General features: G+C 35.1%; 1 pseudogene; it reads right to left on the bottom strand.

The window, feature by feature from the left end:
- Positions 1-1,020: 1,020 nt before the first annotated feature.
- Positions 1,021-10,985, bottom strand: LOC120164757 (annotated as a pseudogene).
- Positions 10,986-18,941: the final 7,956 nt, after the last annotated feature.

Here is an 18,941-nt window from a genome sequence, read left to right as displayed (position 1 = left end):
TATAACGAGTTTATCTAAATAATATTTTTTTACACGTGACGAATTTCAATAAAATACATATTTTTTATTTGATTGTCATGTTTAAATGACGAGTGGGCATGAGCAAATAATTGTAACAAATGACGCAATTCCCAAAATAAAATATATGGTGTCGTAATCAGCCTGAAAGGACGGTTGGAAATTTCTAGTAGTAATCAGCCTGAAACTGTACCTGAAAATATATTGCAAATATAAAGAGCATCCCATATGCTAGAAGAAGAGAAAAACTGTAGTCAAGGACAGCCAATCCAATAACCTAAAATCATGCATAAGTAAACCACTGAAAGCTCCTTACCAAATGAAATACTTGCTGATCCTGCCAATTCCATACAAAGGCCGTCTGCTGCTTTTTCCAACGCCGGGAGTTTGATCCCTGTTAATGATACAGAAGCACCTCATAGGCTCACATTTTGGAGCCTTGAATTCTGAAGTACAACATTAAGGTATAACAGAAGTAGCAAGCCACGAGTTAAATTACAAATTGCATAACAAGACTACCTCACAAAACAAGTGCATATTCACCATCGTTAGTTTCAAAGGCTAGTGGAGTCCAAAAGGTTGATACTTTGAGATATCGGAATTTCAATTAGTCAAAATGCATATACACCTCTACCATGCACTGAATCAAGACAAATGCATCATGCTGCCACTTGGGAATTAGAAGAAACGGAAAGAAAACACCTATTGAAAACAATTTTAATTTTACCTTGTGTGCTCCAACCATCCACAAGATATACAAATGGACCATGTGCATACCCTGGATTAGCTTCTAGGAAAATGAAAACATAAGGTTCAACCATAGAACAAGTTGATAACGATATCTCATTACACACTGTTACTTCAGAATATACAAGATAACATTTTTCTCTTCTTTAGGATCAAATCAGACATCCATGGAAGGGGTGAATGATCATTATGATCTTTTAGTCCAGAAAACAAGGCTAGACACTAGACATAGTACAAGATTAAATGACTCGCCACTTATGGGTCCAGCATAAATCACCATTCCATATTCCTCACACACCATCAATAATTAAAACTTTAACCTGTGCACTTGCCTTCAACCAAGAAATTATGATTCCAAAACTATACAAATAAGAACATCTACTGCATCAAATGGGGCAAAAGATATAAAATTAGCACACTGAGTGTTCGACCTGATTGAATGACAGTGCACAGGTTTTAGAATAAACGCTAGATGATGGTGGCAAAAAGTACAATTTTGCACACATCAACAACCAAATGCTGTGATCAATCCACCTGACAATAGAGCTTAGTTCCCTAAAACTGAAGCTGTAGGTCTGTCCCTTGTTGTACAAATGCACAAGCATACAAAATCAGTGGCATCTGAACAGAACCTGTTCATGAAACTGTTCGACCATAACATACTGATGCAATATAGAGATTCCTTGCCCATTTCTCCTGGAGAAAAAAAACATTAACATTTAAAACATCTTGTGAAAGAAAGGACGAAATAAGCCATTGATTGAAGTTGAATAAATACCTTTACATGAGTGCTAGGAAAAGCAGAAGTTCGAAGGGTCTCCTGAGTTTCATCTGTAGGTTTTCTTCTAGGAACACTAAGAACGAAAGCAGCTTGATCCCAAGTTGCAGCAGTCGATGTGATGCGGTAGCCACCATCCCACCTTCGATGAATACCGTCACTAGGATAGAGAAAATCTAACTCTACAACCTGCAAACATACCAAGGGAATTGGTTTAGGCTGTAAGCATTTCATTTCACAAAAAATGGCAATATTCAATGTTAAAATCAAAGAAAACCTGGTCAGAAAATGGAGCGCCACGCGACATAACAATTGCCCATCTGCTTCCAGCAGTGGCCATGGCAGTCACATAAAAACCCTCTCTCCATTTTTTGTTGATCCACTTAAAGGGAAAAGAATCACCGACTTTGTACGATTGCTGCAAATACTGGGTCCCTGCATTCAATACAGGATTAGAAATAAGTCTGTCTAGATATAAGAATTGTAATTGCATTTAAGAGAACTTCAAAGATAGCTAAACTAACCCTTAGACATCACAACTAATGAACTCCCATTATTCGCTCCTGCAATAGCGCTGATGTAGTAATTCTTTTCCCATTGCTCCATAATCCATTCCTTCATAAAGTAATAGAAAAACAAAGTAGATTAATATTTGTGCTAGACCACAAATTATGAGCTATTTACAACAATATGGACCTACATGACATTGCAAATTTCAAATTAGCCTTAAACTAACTTGAAATATGTATTATAGCAGACATGCAAAAGACAGGCATCAAAATCAAAAGGAACACAATATACCTTGTGAAGAAAGTATGGTGAGAGTTGATAAACTTGAGAAGTGAAGCCAGTGCCAGCATCCATGATAAGAGCCCATAGGTTCGAACAAGAAGCCACGCTGCTGATAAATAACCCATCTTCATTACCTTTCTCAATATGTTGGGGAAGCCTCACATCTGCCACATTGTAATGATATCTACAATAGGAGAGAAATTGTCAACATCTATTCTTAGTCATGAACTTGAAAAGCTTGATGGTGATTTTAAGATACATACCTTTGTTTCATGGGCTTACGAGCATTATACACACTAATCCATTGCATTGCAGGCATTCCCATTCGAACCTTCTTCTTTGGCTGTTCATCCTCTTCCTCCTCCATGGTTAACCTCCCTCTCTTTTGCCCTACTTGATATATAAGCTTAAAGAGAAAAGAATATATATGTTAAAATGAATTCCAAAGAAGAAAAATATAATCTGAACTCTCGATATGTTAAGTAAGTTTCACACAAGAAGCACCTTCTGAGCACCATCGGTATTTATTGGCCTAATATCTGGATTTGGACCAACAATCCCGTCAAAAAGAGAGATATATTTTGCATAATTTGGCTCCTCGTCAAATTTCAAATTCACCACGTACTCGACAAACTGTCTGAAAGGTAAAGGGCAAAAGCAACACAAAGTTTCTGGGGAAGTGGCCATCTTCTTCTTACAAACAAGGAAACCTTTGTTTTCACCCTAAAATAACACTTGCATCAGAAAGGTAATAGATAATAAATAAGAACATACCAGAATTTTTATTGCAGTAATGCAAACCTGATATCCTTGCCAGGGTAAACGACCACGGAGGAGAAAAATAAGTGTGTAGGCCAGAGACTCTAGATCATCTCTCCTGCTACCGGTTCTACCGAGATGAGCATGCACACTAGCATACCGTACAGTTCCCCTGCAGTATAGGAAAAACTAATAACAGATAAGCATAACCTTAAATAAGAAAAAGAAAATGAAACCCCAAGCTTATAAGATAGATAATCAGTAAGATGAGAGAGAGTGTCAGGGAGAAAGTGGGAGAGAGAGAGAGGTTTTCAGTTGGTCAGTTTTCCGGTGAGGAGTGGACGGTTTTCGTTGACAATCTGAGTAAAAGGGTAACTAGGAAAACTCTTAAGGAAATTTTTCATCAACAGGGGAGTGTTGTTCGTGTCTACATTCCGAATAATTCCAACAAGCCGAATTATAGAAATTATACGTTTGCTTTCGTCCAGTTTGCTAATGAGGATGGGTTGTTGAGGGCGATAGCAAAAATTAATGGTATCTGGATTGATGGTAAGAAAATATCAGTAGGAGTTGCTAAGTACCAGAAGAAGAGACTAAAGCAGGCTGTTAGAAGTAACGACAGTAAGGAAGTTGATAAGTGGGAAAAGGATACGCATCGGAGTAGAAGAGCTGGACCAGAATCTTATAGCCGACTGAGAGATGAGAGATCTTACAAGGAGGCGTTAGCGTCTTTGGATGGAAGGAGAGAAGGTCCGGCGTCTAAAGTGATTTGGGAAGGCCATAAAGACAAGGAAGTAGGGGTGAGGAATTTGTGGGAAATGCATATTCCCCCAGACGAATATGATTGGGTGAAAAGATCAATAACTGGGATCATTAAATCCCATTTTGATCTGGGGACAGTAGTGAAGGGGTTGGCTAGTAAAGGGATCAAGGTCAAGGGAACTAAATGGGGTTATACCTGGAACTCTTGCATTATAACCTTTGGGTCGAAGGAAGAGTTCGAGGAGGCGTGGAAAAACAGAAGGGATGAAGTGTCACTTTGGTTCGACTGGCTTGATCCACTTATGAGTGTAGATGGAGTCCCGATGGCTTTCTGTTCAGTGGAGTTGCATGGAATCCCTTTACTATGTTGTAATGGATCTTTTTTGGAAAAGCTGGTCTCAAGGTGGGGGAAATTGGTGTGTATTCATGAGTCCACGATCAGAAGAGAGGATTTGGCGGTGGCAAGAGCTTTGTTGAGGGTGGCGAGTCCTTATGATATACAGGATTCTGTTACCTTGGGTGCATATGGGAGATCGTATAAGGTTAAGATTAGTGTGGGATCGGTCAGTTATAAACAGGAGAGTTTTTTTGCAGAAATTCTTCAGGTGGCCGGAGATGGTGTGTCTAGAGTTGATTCTTCATCGGAAGAGAAAGAAGTCCGGAGTTCAGGTGGAGTAGGTAGCCCACAATTGCCAGCTGAGAATTCTAGGGACACAGTAGACAGATGGTTGGTAGGTGATGTCTGCACAACAGTGGCAGGAGGCAGTGGAAGTAAACATTTAATACTGCAGGAAGGAGAAAGTCAACCTAGTGGTGCTAAGGTGTCAGGTTTTTCTGCAGAAGATTTGAATTTTAAAGAGGACTATAGGGGCCTTGGTCTAAGGAATGTCTCTATTAATGAATTTGAAGAAGCCCATTTAGAGGGCTCAAGTGAGTCCAATACAAATCTACAGAATAGTACCTTCTGGCCAGCTGTTAATTTATTAAAACTGGGATATGGTAACCGTTTGGAGTCTCGGGTGGAATTTGCAGGTTCTCAGCAGCAATCTGATTCAGATAAAATAAAGGTGCAGAATTGGGCTAATGTCTCGGCAGACTTAAATCCAAATTTGTTGCCTGCTGGTCTTCACAATCTAACAGGGAGTATGATTCACCAGCTAATAATCTAATTCCAGGGGGGCATGATGTTAAATTAAGTAGGATGGAGGTTCAAGGAGAGTTTCAGCATTCTGTTTTGGTAGACTCAAAAATGCAGAATTCGAATACTGATTTGTCAGGTTACAAACATATTTCGATTGAGGGTGGGTTCACGGATAGAGTACAGTCTCAATCTGAAGGGATCTCAAATAAGCCAAATAAGGATCTGTTAGAGGAAGTAGTAGTCTTGGAAAAGGACGATTGTAGGGGGGTTGGAACTGAACTGATTAGGGATAGAGACAGATCGTTGTTCCAGCATAGAAGAACATTTTGGCCCAAAAGTTTGCCCATAGAGAGGAGGAGAATGGCCAGCTATAAAAGACATTATACCAGGTCGAGGGTGAGAATTAACTGGTTTGAGAATAAACACAAAGGTATTCCGGTGAGAAAGGATTTGCAGCCTCCTTCAATAAATATGGAAGGTGGAAGGGAAGTGATTTTAAATGGTGCAGCTGATGATCAGAACCCTTATGTGGCACCAACTAATTGTAATAGTTCTTCGGAGGTCTTGGCAGTAGTTCCTTTCTCTGCTGTAGGGTCAGAAAGGTCTAAAGAAGGGAGAGAAGAGTTTTAACAAGGGAAGCAGTTGATATGGTTAATTCTCCTTTAGTTTTACTCCTCAGTTCTCGAAGGCGGTTGAGGAAGCGATGGTTACATGGGAAGTATGTAAAGTTCTAGGAATTTCTTTCAAAGATGGGAAGAAGGCTTTTTTGGACAAAATTATCAACCTTGAAGAGGGTTCGGCTGAGAGTAGGGAACAGGGGAAGTCAGGGGTTTAGTCTCTATTTCTCTGGAGACTAGCTATAAGGATTTGGTGTAGATCTTCTTGATATGATAATGTCAACATTATTTCTTGGAATGTAAGGGGTCTTGGAAAAAGGAAAAGTCAAGAGTGGTAGCTAATTTGGTGAAGAAGAATAAGCCGAACTTGATTCTAATTCAAGAAACAAAACTAGAATCTGTTTCTTTGGCTCTTAGAAGAAGGATAGGGGGGAGATTCCTTAGAGGAGGGATTGTTGCGCCAGCAGTGGGATCTGCTGGTGGATTGATGATATGTGGAATGAAAATGATTTTGAAGTTTCGAACACCCATCTTAATGGCAGATTCATAGCAGTCTTTGGGAAGTTCAGAAATTCAAGTGAAGAGTGTCTGATTATCAATGTATACGGTCCATCAATTGAAGCAGAAAAGGAAGATTTTTTCAGGGAATTGTTGGAGTTTGTTTCGGCTCAAAATATGTTAGTGTGTATTGGGGGAGATTTTAATGTGTATCTTGATCCGGACGAGAAGATGGGAAAATCACAAAACTGGCATTCTATTGATTTATTTAGAAACTTCTTACAGCAATCACATTTAATTGATCTACCGTTGGTGGGAGGAAGGTATACTTGGTGCAATAATAGAGAAGACTCGACTTGGGAAAGACTAGACAGGTTCTTAATCTCTGGGACGTTTCTGTCATGTTTTCCAAATGTAGTGCAAAGTCTCTTGCCTAAATCCCTATCTGATCATAATCCTGTCTCATTAGAGGACAAAGCTGTTAATTGGGGACCGAAACCATTCAGGTTTTTTAATTATTTACTAGAGGAGGAAGGATTTGAGGAATTGGTTAAATCTTCAATGCTTGCTATGAGGGGGAGAAATAATAAAAGGGGTATTTTCAGTATCTTAAAAGGTACTAAAATTCAATCAGAAATTGGTCCAGCAGTAAATTTACTGGGATCCCTGAGTCGATTTCTGATTTAGAGAGGAAAATTAATGAATTGGATCTTAAAGCTCAAGGTGGAATTCTTTCGAAGCAGGAGTGGGATCAGTTGAGGCTGTGTAGGACAAATCTATGGAGGTTGTATAGGACAGAAGAAAGCATCTGGTTTCAGAAGTCAAGGGCAAGATGGATCAAGGAGGGGATAGGAACACAAGGTTTTTTCATCTGTCTGCTCTGAACAGAAGCAAAGAAATGAAATCTTAAGCTTGAAGATAAATGGGAGTGTGGTTTCAGATCCTCAACAATTAAAGGTACATATTTCAGAATTTTCAAGGCAGCCTATAATTCCAATTCAACATTGGAAACGGAGGATTTACTACTGGATTTGCTAAGCTATCAGGGGATCAGTCTAAGAAGCTTGAAGAGCACTTCTTAGAACAGGAAATTTGGCAAGCTATAGTCTCATCAGACAGCTCTAAAGCTCCAGGACCAGATGGTTTCACCATGGGTTTCTTTAAAAACTGCTGGCCGATTTTAAAGGAGCACGTGTTGAAATTTTTTGAAGATTTCTATTTTGGAAGGAAATGGGAGCACGGTATAAACCATGCTTTTATCACACTTATTCCGAAGAAGCTTAATCCGGACAGTGTAGAGGAATTTAGACCAATCAGCCTTGTAGGCAGCTTATACAAGATACTTTCTAAAGTTCTTTCGAAGAGACTGAGTTGTTGTGTGGTGATATTATTAGTCACTCTCAGTTTGCGTTTATACCAGGGAGACAGTTGCTGGATTGTGCTTTTATAGCAAACGAAGGGATTGATTACTGGAGGAAAAAAGGGTTAAAAGGGGTGCCTTCAAAGTAGATTTTCGTAGGGCTATGATTCCGTGGAATGGCCAATTTTAATTAGAATAATGTCAGAGATGGGTTTTGGTAAGAGATGGTTGTCGTGGATATCTCAGTGTATTTCAACAGCTTCAATCTCAGTTCTCGTAAACGGGTCTCCATCGGAAGAGTTCCACATGGCCAAAGGACTTAGGCAAGGGTGCAGTTTATCTCCGCTACTGTTTAACATTGTAGGTGAGCTGCTTAATTTGATGATATCTAAAGCAGTGGACAGGGGTCTGTTTCAAGGCTTTGTTATTGGGGAATCTGAAAATTCTGTTCGATTGACACATCTACAATTTGCAGATGACTTGATCATCTTCTGTCAAGCATCTCTCTCCCAGATTAAAAATGTCAAGAGAGTATTGAGGATTTTTAGTGTTATGACAGGGTTGCATCTTAATCTAGCTAAGAGTAAGCTATTTGGTATTAATGTGGAAGAGGAAGTTTTATCAGAATGGGCATCTTCGGTGGGCTGCTCTATTGATTCTCTTCCAACAGATTACTTGGGACTTCCTCTAGGTGCTAAGAAAACTCAGAAGCCTTATGGGATCCAGTTTTCAAGAATTTTAGTTCCAAACTAGCCGGCTGGAAAGCTAATTGTCTCTCATTGGCGGGCAGGACAGTTTTATTAAAGTCGGTGTTAACATCCCTACCAATATTCTTCTTATCTCTTTTTAGAATGCCTTGTAAAATTGGTAAGAAGCTTAATTCTTTAATGGCCAGTTTCCTATGGGGGGATAATGAGGACAAAAGGAAGATACACTGGGTTAATTGGAAATCAGTCTGCACGCCTCTAAATTGTGGTGGCCTTGGTGTTCTTGATGTGAACATATCTAATCGGGCTCTTTGGGAAAATGGGTGTGGAAGTTCGCCAATGAAAAAAATACTTTGTGGAAAAGTGTGTTATGTTGCAGGCACAAGGTAAGTAGTAATTCCATGTCTATTTGTAAGGTTTTTTCGCCCAAATCTTCTTGGATTGGAGAGGGATTGCCAACAATTTCTTGAAGAACGACTCGGAGGGTGAACGTATCAGATCTAACTCCAAGTTGAAACTGGGAAATGGAAAGTCTATTGCATTTTGGACGGATTCATGGGCTGATGAGTCTCCTTTAAAATATCTTTTCCCTAGAATGTATGCGTTGTCAACAAATAAATGGGGTATGGTCGCTGAGTTTGGAAGTTCAGATTCGAACGGTTGGGTGTGGAACATCGATACCAGAAGGAATTTGTGTGACTGGGAGTTGGATCAGTGGCTGGATTTAATGACAAAACTGAAGGACTTTAAACTGACTGATTCAGTTGAAGACTTTCTTTCTTGGTCTGCAAGTGGGGATGGACTGTTTTCAGTGAAATCTTGTAGAAAGGAACTCGGCAAGGTGTCTGGGGAGTCCGATTTATGGGTAAAAGGGGTGTGGCAGGGTTTATCTCCTCCTCGTGTTGAAGTCTTCCTGTGGCAGCTAGCTCATCAGAAAGTGGCAGTGAGAGAGGAGTTGGTGAAAAGAGGTTTGCAGCTAGGGGATGAAATTTTATGTCCGTTTTGTAAAAAACAGGTGGAATCAGTTCAGCATTTTTTATTTCATGTGATGTTGTTTGGGAACTTTGGAACAAGATAGCAAGCTATTGGGAAATAGCCTTAGTCCTTCCAAAGGATCCACCTTCTTTGCTATGTTCTTGGGGTGAGCTGAGGGGGAAATCGTTGATTTGGAAATTTATCCCGGGAGTAGTATTTTGGTCGATATGGAAAGCTAGGAATGCAATGGTGTTCGATGGTTCCCCCTTGGATAGGATGTCTCTGTTTTTTATTGCTAGATTCAGGTTATCTAAATGGTTTCTAGCCAAGTATCCTAAGTGTCCTATTCAGGAGGATGTGCTGATTGGTGATCCATCTCTTGCAGATGGTATTAAAGCTCTCAACATTTACAATTTTCAGGTTTCTCGCTGGATTCCACCCCCTATTTTTGAAGATGAATGTCGATGGAGCTGTTAGACTTGATGGCTCAAATGGAGGTATAGGAGGTATTTTGAGAGATTGGAATAGCAACTCCCTTCTGACTTTTTCAGAAAATGTAGGTCAGGGTCCCCCGCCGGTTGCTGAGTTAAAGGCTATTAAGAGAGGCATTGAAATCTATATGTCTTCTTGTTGGGTTAAGGTTGGAAGGTTGATTGTGGAAAGTGACTGTAAGTCGGCTGTGGAATGGGTCCATACACCAGCTATGGCCCCAGTTTTTATCCTCCCATTAGTTAAAGAGATTTCATCTTTTATCACGGACAGGGTGCACTCTATTAGACTGATTCCAAGGGTGTGTAATGGGGAGGCTGATAGTTTAGCAAAGATGGGAATTGGTTGATGTTTAGTCGTTTCCAGTGCGTTTTATCGTTTGAGTTTAGGTTTTCGGTTATGTTGAGTAGCTTAGTCTGTTGTGTTTTTTCAGTATGGTGTCTACGTTAAATCTTATGTAATTTCGGAGGAGTAATAAAGTTTCTAAGGCACTCTTTTCCTCCTTCTTTGATCAAGAAGGAGGTTTTTAAGGAGGCCTGTCATTCTTATCAAAAAAAAATAAGATAGATAATCAAATCTAATTTCTGCACCACACACATGAACAGAAAAGCATGCAAAGGTAGTGAACATCACCTGAAAACATCTGGGCGTTGATCATACTCAACATGTTGACCACTTGAACTATCTCGCCATCTTGTTGCTGTCAAGTCAAAATAGAAAAATAACTAATAGAAATTTTTTATATATACATATAAAATATATATTAAAATTAGAAATCTTCAGCTTACCTAATCCCAGGTCAACAAGAAAAAGTTTTTTCTCATCTGGAGTCCCCCGGTGTACCAAGCAAGAAATTCTCAGGTTTCACATCCCCATGAACATATCTGCAAAGTATAGACGCATCAGCATTAAAGCAACAAATACCTTCCATGACAAAAATACCCACTTATGTAGCAGCAAGAATCATAATCCTTTCCACCAAAAACAAAGATGGACAGTTGGACAACCCAATCCATTGATAGATTGCCAAATACCAACATTTTATCAATCCAAGCACATCAACTTTCTTAACAACACTTGTTTACCAAAGGAAAGCAAATCATAGGTAAAATAGAAAAGTATTACCCTCTGGAGTGCATCTTCTCTAAGATTGAGATGGCTTCAATGGCAATACATGCAACCATTTCTAAGGTCATCCTGAAATCAAAAATATAAAGCTGCCCTTACATGGCCAATATGTGGATAAATTAAGCAAAATCTAATAAGTCACTTCACAAAGACCATACGTGTGCGAGTTATTATTCCAACATCCCATAGGCTAGGTCCAAGCATATCCATAACCTGTTAAAAACATTCCAACCAACATCTCAGAGTCAAACTCTAAAACCAGATATATGCTTCACAAAACTTAGAGACTGTATTAAAGCAAACACATACATAACATAGTAGTCACCTTGCCGACCCTTATAATGAACTCGAGGCACACCATGGCTACCACCAAGTGCACTGCACAAAAAGCAATTCAAGCCACGGTTAAAATCTCAAACACCAAACGATCTACTTTATGAGGCTATGAATGAATATAAGAACCATTCATAAAATGAAATTATAGAAATCTTACTTGTAACTTGCCACTCATATGGCGGCCCATAATTACATCCTTTACTGCTTCTGTGTTCAAATTTTAAAGCTACTACAATTCAAACATAACAAGTTTTGAACAATGAAGAATGAACTTCAATTAGTGTATGCAATAGAATCCACTGTAAAAATAATCTGGAACCTCTAAAACTCCTGGACCAGTGCCAATTCGCCGACCAACATATACTTGTCCAAAGCCTCCTTTCCCCAGTTTTCTTTCTAATCTATACATTGGGAACCGCCTACCTGAACCTGTTGCAACAAAAAGAAAGAATAAGATTCCATTCTTCAGAGTTTCAAACTAATATAATGACATTACAAATTGAAAAATCAGTCCCAAGTCTCATTATATGTTCTTTCTTCATATTGATACTTGTGTTCAATGAAGCCTAGTATCAAGACAAAATATATAAAGCCAAAACTTGTTTTAAAACGTCAATTTTAACCGAGTTCGCAGAGGCAAACAATACAATAGTCCAAAGAACACAAAACCAAAAACGCACAAGAAATAGGGGAAAACTCAAATAAATAAATAAATCTCCCTAATCAAAACTTTTTTTCTCTACCTTTTATGGATTCCTTGATAACAAAAGTAAAAAAAAAAACAACTTGAAGAAAAATAAATATCTTACCAAAAAAAGAAAAAATTTCTGAAACTAAAGAATACCTCTCAGGAAGCGGCGTTGGCTTCCTTCATCTTCAGCGCCTGGGGCTTTATCACGGCTACGGCCGCCACTGTCGTATCATCCATCTTCACGGCAACCTCGTATCAGAAAACCCTAAGCTGTTTAATATCTCGTTTTCCTTTCTTGAAAACGGAAGCTTTTTCAAAAACCAGCACAGCTCACAATATTACTGTGTTTGTTATCTCTGTCGTTGAACTTGTTATCATCAACGGCAGCAAGGAAAGCGTCAATATGTTTCCTATCCTGTGCAGTTCTCCACGGTCGTGTGCGAATACTAAACTCGTCGGTCTCGGGTCGGATCAATCAGGTTTGGGTTAACGAATGCCGATTTCTGCGAGCCTGGTTACGCAGTTCCGGCATCGCAATGATTACATTCGTCCAAAGGTAGCATGGTGAAGATGCATGAACATTCTCGAACCATCGGCTAATATATTCGGTCTCTGGCTCAAGAGAATGGGCTAAACGCCAAAACGAAGAATAGAGGGATAGATTGGGAAATTTTATAAAGAGAGTGATGAAATTAGGGGTTGGTGCGTGGGAATTTGGAGATCTGTGGAGGGAAATGAAAATTAAGGGTAGTCTGTTCTCTGTTTTACAAAGCAATGCCCTATTGATTCTTTTATTTTTCTTTTTTTTTTTTATTTATAATTCGTTTTCCTGATCCAATGTTGGATCTTCTCCAATATAAATTATGGTGGATTTCGAACTTACTTTTTTTCATTATAAAATATTATTTGTGGAAACTATTAATATCAATAAATTAATTACTTAATTGAATTATTAATTCTTTTTAATTATAAATCCTTGTAAATAAGTTAGTATCTTATAACTTTTTAATAAATTTAAAATTAAAATATTTAAAAAAATACTTAAGTTACAGAAATTACTTAGTATATTATCCAAAATTAAGTGCACATATTTATTTAAATTAATTTACAAATATAAATTTATTGTGTCGAGTAGATCTTCTCCACACAAAAAATCACATTCAATTGTTATTTTGTACTCTTCCACCGTTAATATCTTCGTAGCTTCATACCCATAGTATAAAATAACGGTTGCGGTATCTGTCACGGTTGCGGTTGGGGTGTCGCGGTTGCGGATACGAAAGCCACGAACGTTACGTAACGTATTGCGGTAGTCGCAGGCGTAATTTCTTCCTCAAAAATCACAATACTTCTAAAATATTTTATTGCGTTGCGTTAATATTACGTCACGGTGACCTTCAAAACCATTACGATACGGCCATTACACTACGTTGTAGCCGCAATTTAATACCATGTTCATACCCCTTTCTAAGGTCACCATAGTCTTCGGATCTCTACAAGGCATATAGAGTTTCTTAAGTCTTCGAAACCCATACACTTATATAATTACAATATCTTAATAAATTATTGTGAGATTCTCGTGATTTAAGTGTCAATATGTTATTCGACAAAATATTTATTTTATTGTATCATTTTGCACATAGTTTTATGACCTTAAGTCTAACATCAATATTAAAGGATCGTATATAAATTACCATGCGAGTTCAATTAAAAGAGTATCTCTCTCGGACTCTTATCTCTCTAGATATTGTTAATCATCGCTTTTAACTTGTGCAAATTATTATTTTCTTCACCGATCAATCGATTACGACGCTTTATCTAAATCATCAGAGGTGAACCACCATAACAACTCAATGCAACTTTTTTATCAACAATTCTTAAAATTTATTGCATATATTTTGTATAAAATAATAAGTAAATCGTTATGTATTTGTTATTATCACTTTTTTCGTAAATTAAAAAAAAAAGTATAATGATTTAATGGATGGAAGTATTAAAAAAATAAACTACTCTAAATTATATTATAATATTTTTTTAAAACTAATTTTTATTGTTTAAACGGTAAATAAATTATTCTAGTTGATCAATCTCATTTTCATAATTATGATTCTAAAGAAACTAACAGATCCTCATGTTTAACAACACAAGCACGTGATAAAAGAACGATAATCATTCTTTGAGACCTGAGTTCGAGCACATAGAACGTCAAGAATGTAAGCGTTCAATTTTTTTTATTTATCTATAATAACACATGTATTTTATAAATATAATTATTTGAATCGAAATCTTATTAGAAGAATGATATCCTCTTTACAATTAAATCATAAATATATTTATTTTATTTTTTTTTATTTTTGAACAATTCTATATGAAGGGAAAAAGGGAAGAAAGTTATACTTTTAATAAGCTCACAATTTATTTAAAAAATCAAACGAAACTTTTTAATGACTTAATTTAAAGATTATTGAATAATTTATATTCTCTTGATTTATCGCAACAAAATAAAACCAAAACCTAAGATTTAAATAATAACAATAACACAATACCATTTGCAGGGGCGGAACATAAAAAGGACTAGTGAGGATCATGGTCCTCTCAAAATTTTAAAAATATAATTTAGATATTTAAATTTTTTAAAAGATCTAATTAAACTTCCTCCCATAATATTTAAAAATTCTTATTAAGTTTCTCAGAATTTCAAAAATTTTAATTAGACCCTTATATTTTAGAAAAATATAAACTAAATCCTTCAAATTTTTGATTTAAACTTCTATATTTTTTAAGATTTTAAATTGGCCTTCAAACTCTATCACCAAATTTTGTCACTGGTCTCTACTAGTCATATAATGATCATACGAGTATAAAATTATAAGTATTTTCATATGCATCTTTAGATAATTATTTTTTTTATATTAATAGTAAAAAATGTATCTCATAAATGAGATTATATAATTATTGCGTGCCTTCTAAATATTATTGATAATAATAATGGTGTACGACATCAATATAACTCGATTGTTAATAGTTCTTTACGTTACTAGTACATATGATAATAACAATCTAAAATGAAATGTTCAAAATTCATCCCTTGAATTATATTCAGAATTATTAAAAAAAAAACTTAACCTACTCTCTATTCTTTCAACCTAGTTTTCTTTCAATATTTTTGTGTCAGCTTTTTTCTTTTTCTTTGATTTTTGTTTAGCCGGTAGTGACACCAATCTTATTGTAAGTTGTCGACCGCCATTGACTATTTGTTCTCTTGTTTTTTATATTATGTCTTTTATCTTTTTTGCTTGAGTCTTTTTAATTTTGAATAAGATTCTCTGTCTTTGTGAAGTGTTTTTTCTTTGCTCTTGTGACACGCGTTTTCTCTACTCTTGTGGCACGATTCTCATGGTTGTTGGTTTTCTCATACCTCTGCGGTCGTTTGGTTCTCGCACAAAACCATCACGACATTTATATTCTTACTGATTAGTCGGTGGTCACGTATGGGTTTTGATGTTGGTCGTCGTTCTTATTGAAGGATTTCAATTTTCTTCATATTGAAAGATTTCAATTTTCTTCGTATCTTTAGTTTATTTTTTTTTGTAGAGTATTTTGGTGACTATTATCTCCGAATTTTCTCTATACATTGATACGTTGTAATTTTAATTCATGTCGTTATTAATAAAATTCAGTTCATTGTTTAGAAAATAATAATCATCCCTCAAAGTAATTGTTTAGAAAATAATAATCATCCCTCAAAAGTAGGAGTGTATAATTCTGATATGAATCCGATATGATTCAAAAATTCTGATATACCTGATTATTAATTCATATCTAATCTAAAAAAATTGAATATCCAAATTTTGGATATAAGAATTTTAAGATCAGATAATCGAATTTGAATATAAATTTAATTTTACAAAAAATAATTTTATATTTATATTTTTTATTGAATGTACTTATTAATTCGATATCTATATTATATATAACATACAATAAATAATTAAATATTTTAATTTTATTAGATTATAGCTCTAATAAGTTGTTAATGGGTTACTTTTTTTTGGGTACCACAAGTTTAGGTAAGGGTGACTCCCTCAATCAAGGGTCAAGGCATACTTAAGACCTAATTGGAATTACATAGAACTTTACAAATTGTCCACCAAGAGTGACGGTCGTGGAACTCGAACTTGACCTTTCAAGTTCAAATTTCTGAATCCTAACCACTTGTGTCAACACTCGTTGGCAAATGAGTTACTCGTTCATTGAGCTAAAAGGTATCTAAAATCTAAAATCTCTTTTTTTTATAATCTAAAATTAGAATTTATCTAATTTGTATTCAATCTAATTTTTTTCATTTTTTTAATATTTAATTCAAATTGTCCAAAAATTAAAAAACAAATCGATTTTTTTTTCACACCCTCTAAGGTTTGAAGTAAACATCAAAATTTCATCGGATAGGTAACTTTATGGAAGCTTACACCTAAACACTTTACTAGTAGGTTACTTACAACATATAACTCTCCAAATATTAGTAGGCTGAGATGTTAAAATTTTTAAATAAGAAATAAATTTAAATTTAAATATTATAAAAAAAAATAAGGAAAATATGTAATTTTTGTAATACTTTGATTTAGATTAGTTAGTCAATGAATAATATATGAATATTTTTTTCTAAATAATTGTTTTTATAGGTTATAATACAATAAAATGCAGTTTTACATTAACATTTATATAATAAACTATAACTAAATTAATATGTTAAAATTACAAATAAAAATAGATATTAATCAAAAAAATTTAAAAATTATCCAAATATAACTTGTTCGATGTGTGGCATATCCAACTAAAATAAAGGGAAAATAAGCTATATAATACTATCATTTTTAAAAATTGAAAAATAATTAGATAATAAAAATTATTAGATAGAATTATTCCGGGGGAAATTACATTATATTTTGTAATTAAAACATCATAAAACGTAATGAAAGAGGTGATTGTAATTTCTTTGGAGTTACTTGGAGTGCATGGCATTGCATGTGATGAGAAGACACGTGGCGAGATGTTAAACGCAATTTTACGATAAAGGTGCGCGTCACTGATTTGTATTGCCGATCAAAATACATAACTTTACCTATGAATAAAGAGAATGATAACCTTTGATGTTGATCGAAAATAATTTAATTTGTTAGATAGAAAAATTAGATTAATTTTGTCAATATCAAATATTAGGAGGCGTAAGGTATTTAATTCCAAAATAATAAGTGTCATAACCATTTTTTTTGTAAAATAATTAAATATTATTTTTAAAACGATTATGACTTTTATTTTGAAAAATTGAGTATTTTGGATTAATTTGGATTAAATTGAATAGAGTCGCCATTGACCTTTGGGTTAGGTAGGTCGAATACCTAAAAACGTCTTTTTAAAAGAAATTTAAGAAAATCATTTTTTAAGACAAAAATGGTCTACATTTACCAGAAATCAAATTTACGGGTTCGGAATCGGTTACGTGTGGGGAAGGGTAAGCACCCCACAGCGCCCAAAATGGTACTGTGTCGCTTGCACATTGTCGTAAATGATGGAAATGATAAATCGAAATAAAATTAACCTATGATCCATTTATTGAGATTTATTTAATTTGCCTCGAATTATTTAAAGAAAATCCTTTAACTCAATCAGAAATCTTGAAATTTGCAATCCTCGGGAAAGCTATTTCAACCATTTCTCATTCGTAAAAGAATATTCTATCATTGATTATGTAAAAATACAATCGAATATAACTAAAAACAATGTTTACATACGAATAAATGATTAACTAAAAACGTGAATGAATACAATTAAAAATTTGAAATTTACATTCACATAAAATAAAGTAAATTGTCACTTAAAATACACACATTGCATCGTTTGAACAAATTAATTAGCAAAATATACTCAACTTATTCAAGTTTCTATGTCGTTAAAATGCCGTACCGGATCACACCACTTCGACCAAGTGGTACTTTCCACGCTCATTCTACGCATATGTATTCTTGAAAATAAAATCGAAAATCAAATATTTCATACATAGATACAAATATAATGAGAATAAATGTAATTGGAAATACAAATATTTACATTAAATGGAATTAAACACATTATTTACATAATACAAATAAACCATGTAATATGTAAAATACATTCATATATAAATGACTAAAATAAAATAAATAAACATTACCAAAAATAAAATACAAAATAAGTAATTAAGGGACTAAAACAAATTAAACATAAATTCGTAAGGGCAAACAATAAATTACCTAAAGTTTTATACTAAAACATTGACCATATGTAAACAAAGTAAATTAAAAATACTAATTAAATAAAGAAAGGTACTTCAGTGACTGAAATGAAACATTTGTAAATATTAAAACCAGAATCGAACATAAACAAAAATAGTATGATATATAGCATGAGGGACTGAACAATAATTAAACCAATACCCAACAGTGACTAATATGTAAAAATAAATATCCTGTCCAAATTCGAACATTCACAAAAACACAACACACGAAATTAGTGACTAAAATGAAACTATTACAACATTGGGACCAAAGTCAAATATCCACAAAAATGACATAACATACATTAATAGGACTAAAATAAAATATTTATAATGTGATGGCCAGATTCGAATATCAAAGAAACATACATGAAATATTAAATCAGTGGCTAAGATGTAACATTTTAAATACTGAAACCAGAACCAATATAAACAAAAATGTTATAATACCTAGGATAGTGACTAAAATGTAAAAGTGAAAAGATAAAGGCTCAAATTGAAATAATGTAAACTTCATTCCATGGCTAAATCATGCGGTTACAAAGGATCAGGGACCAAAGTGACATTAGACCCTAAAAACCCAAAACACGCGGGTAAGTTTACAAAGCTAGGAGGACTAAAAGTGTAGTTATCCCATAACTCGAAAACACGGATGGGGTTGAGGGCAAAACGGTCGCGTTTCAGGTGGGAATTAAAGCCCAAAACATGGGCTAAATTCTTTCATCCTTCATTTGCTTCATTTGAAAAGAGAGAAGAGAGATAGAGAGTTTCAGAGTTCTCTGAAACCTCTCAACCGAAAAGGCCACGGCAGCCGAAGGCTCCCACGGCGG

This window comes from Hibiscus syriacus, unplaced genomic scaffold (assembly GCF_006381635.1).
Source record: "Hibiscus syriacus cultivar Baekdansim isolate YM2019G1 unplaced genomic scaffold, ASM638163v2 tig00111542_pilon, whole genome shotgun sequence".
NCBI lineage: Eukaryota > Viridiplantae > Streptophyta > Magnoliopsida > Malvales > Malvaceae > Hibiscus > Hibiscus syriacus.
The sequence above is the reverse complement of the archived record's forward strand: the minus strand, read 5'-3'. Positions and strand labels throughout refer to the sequence as shown.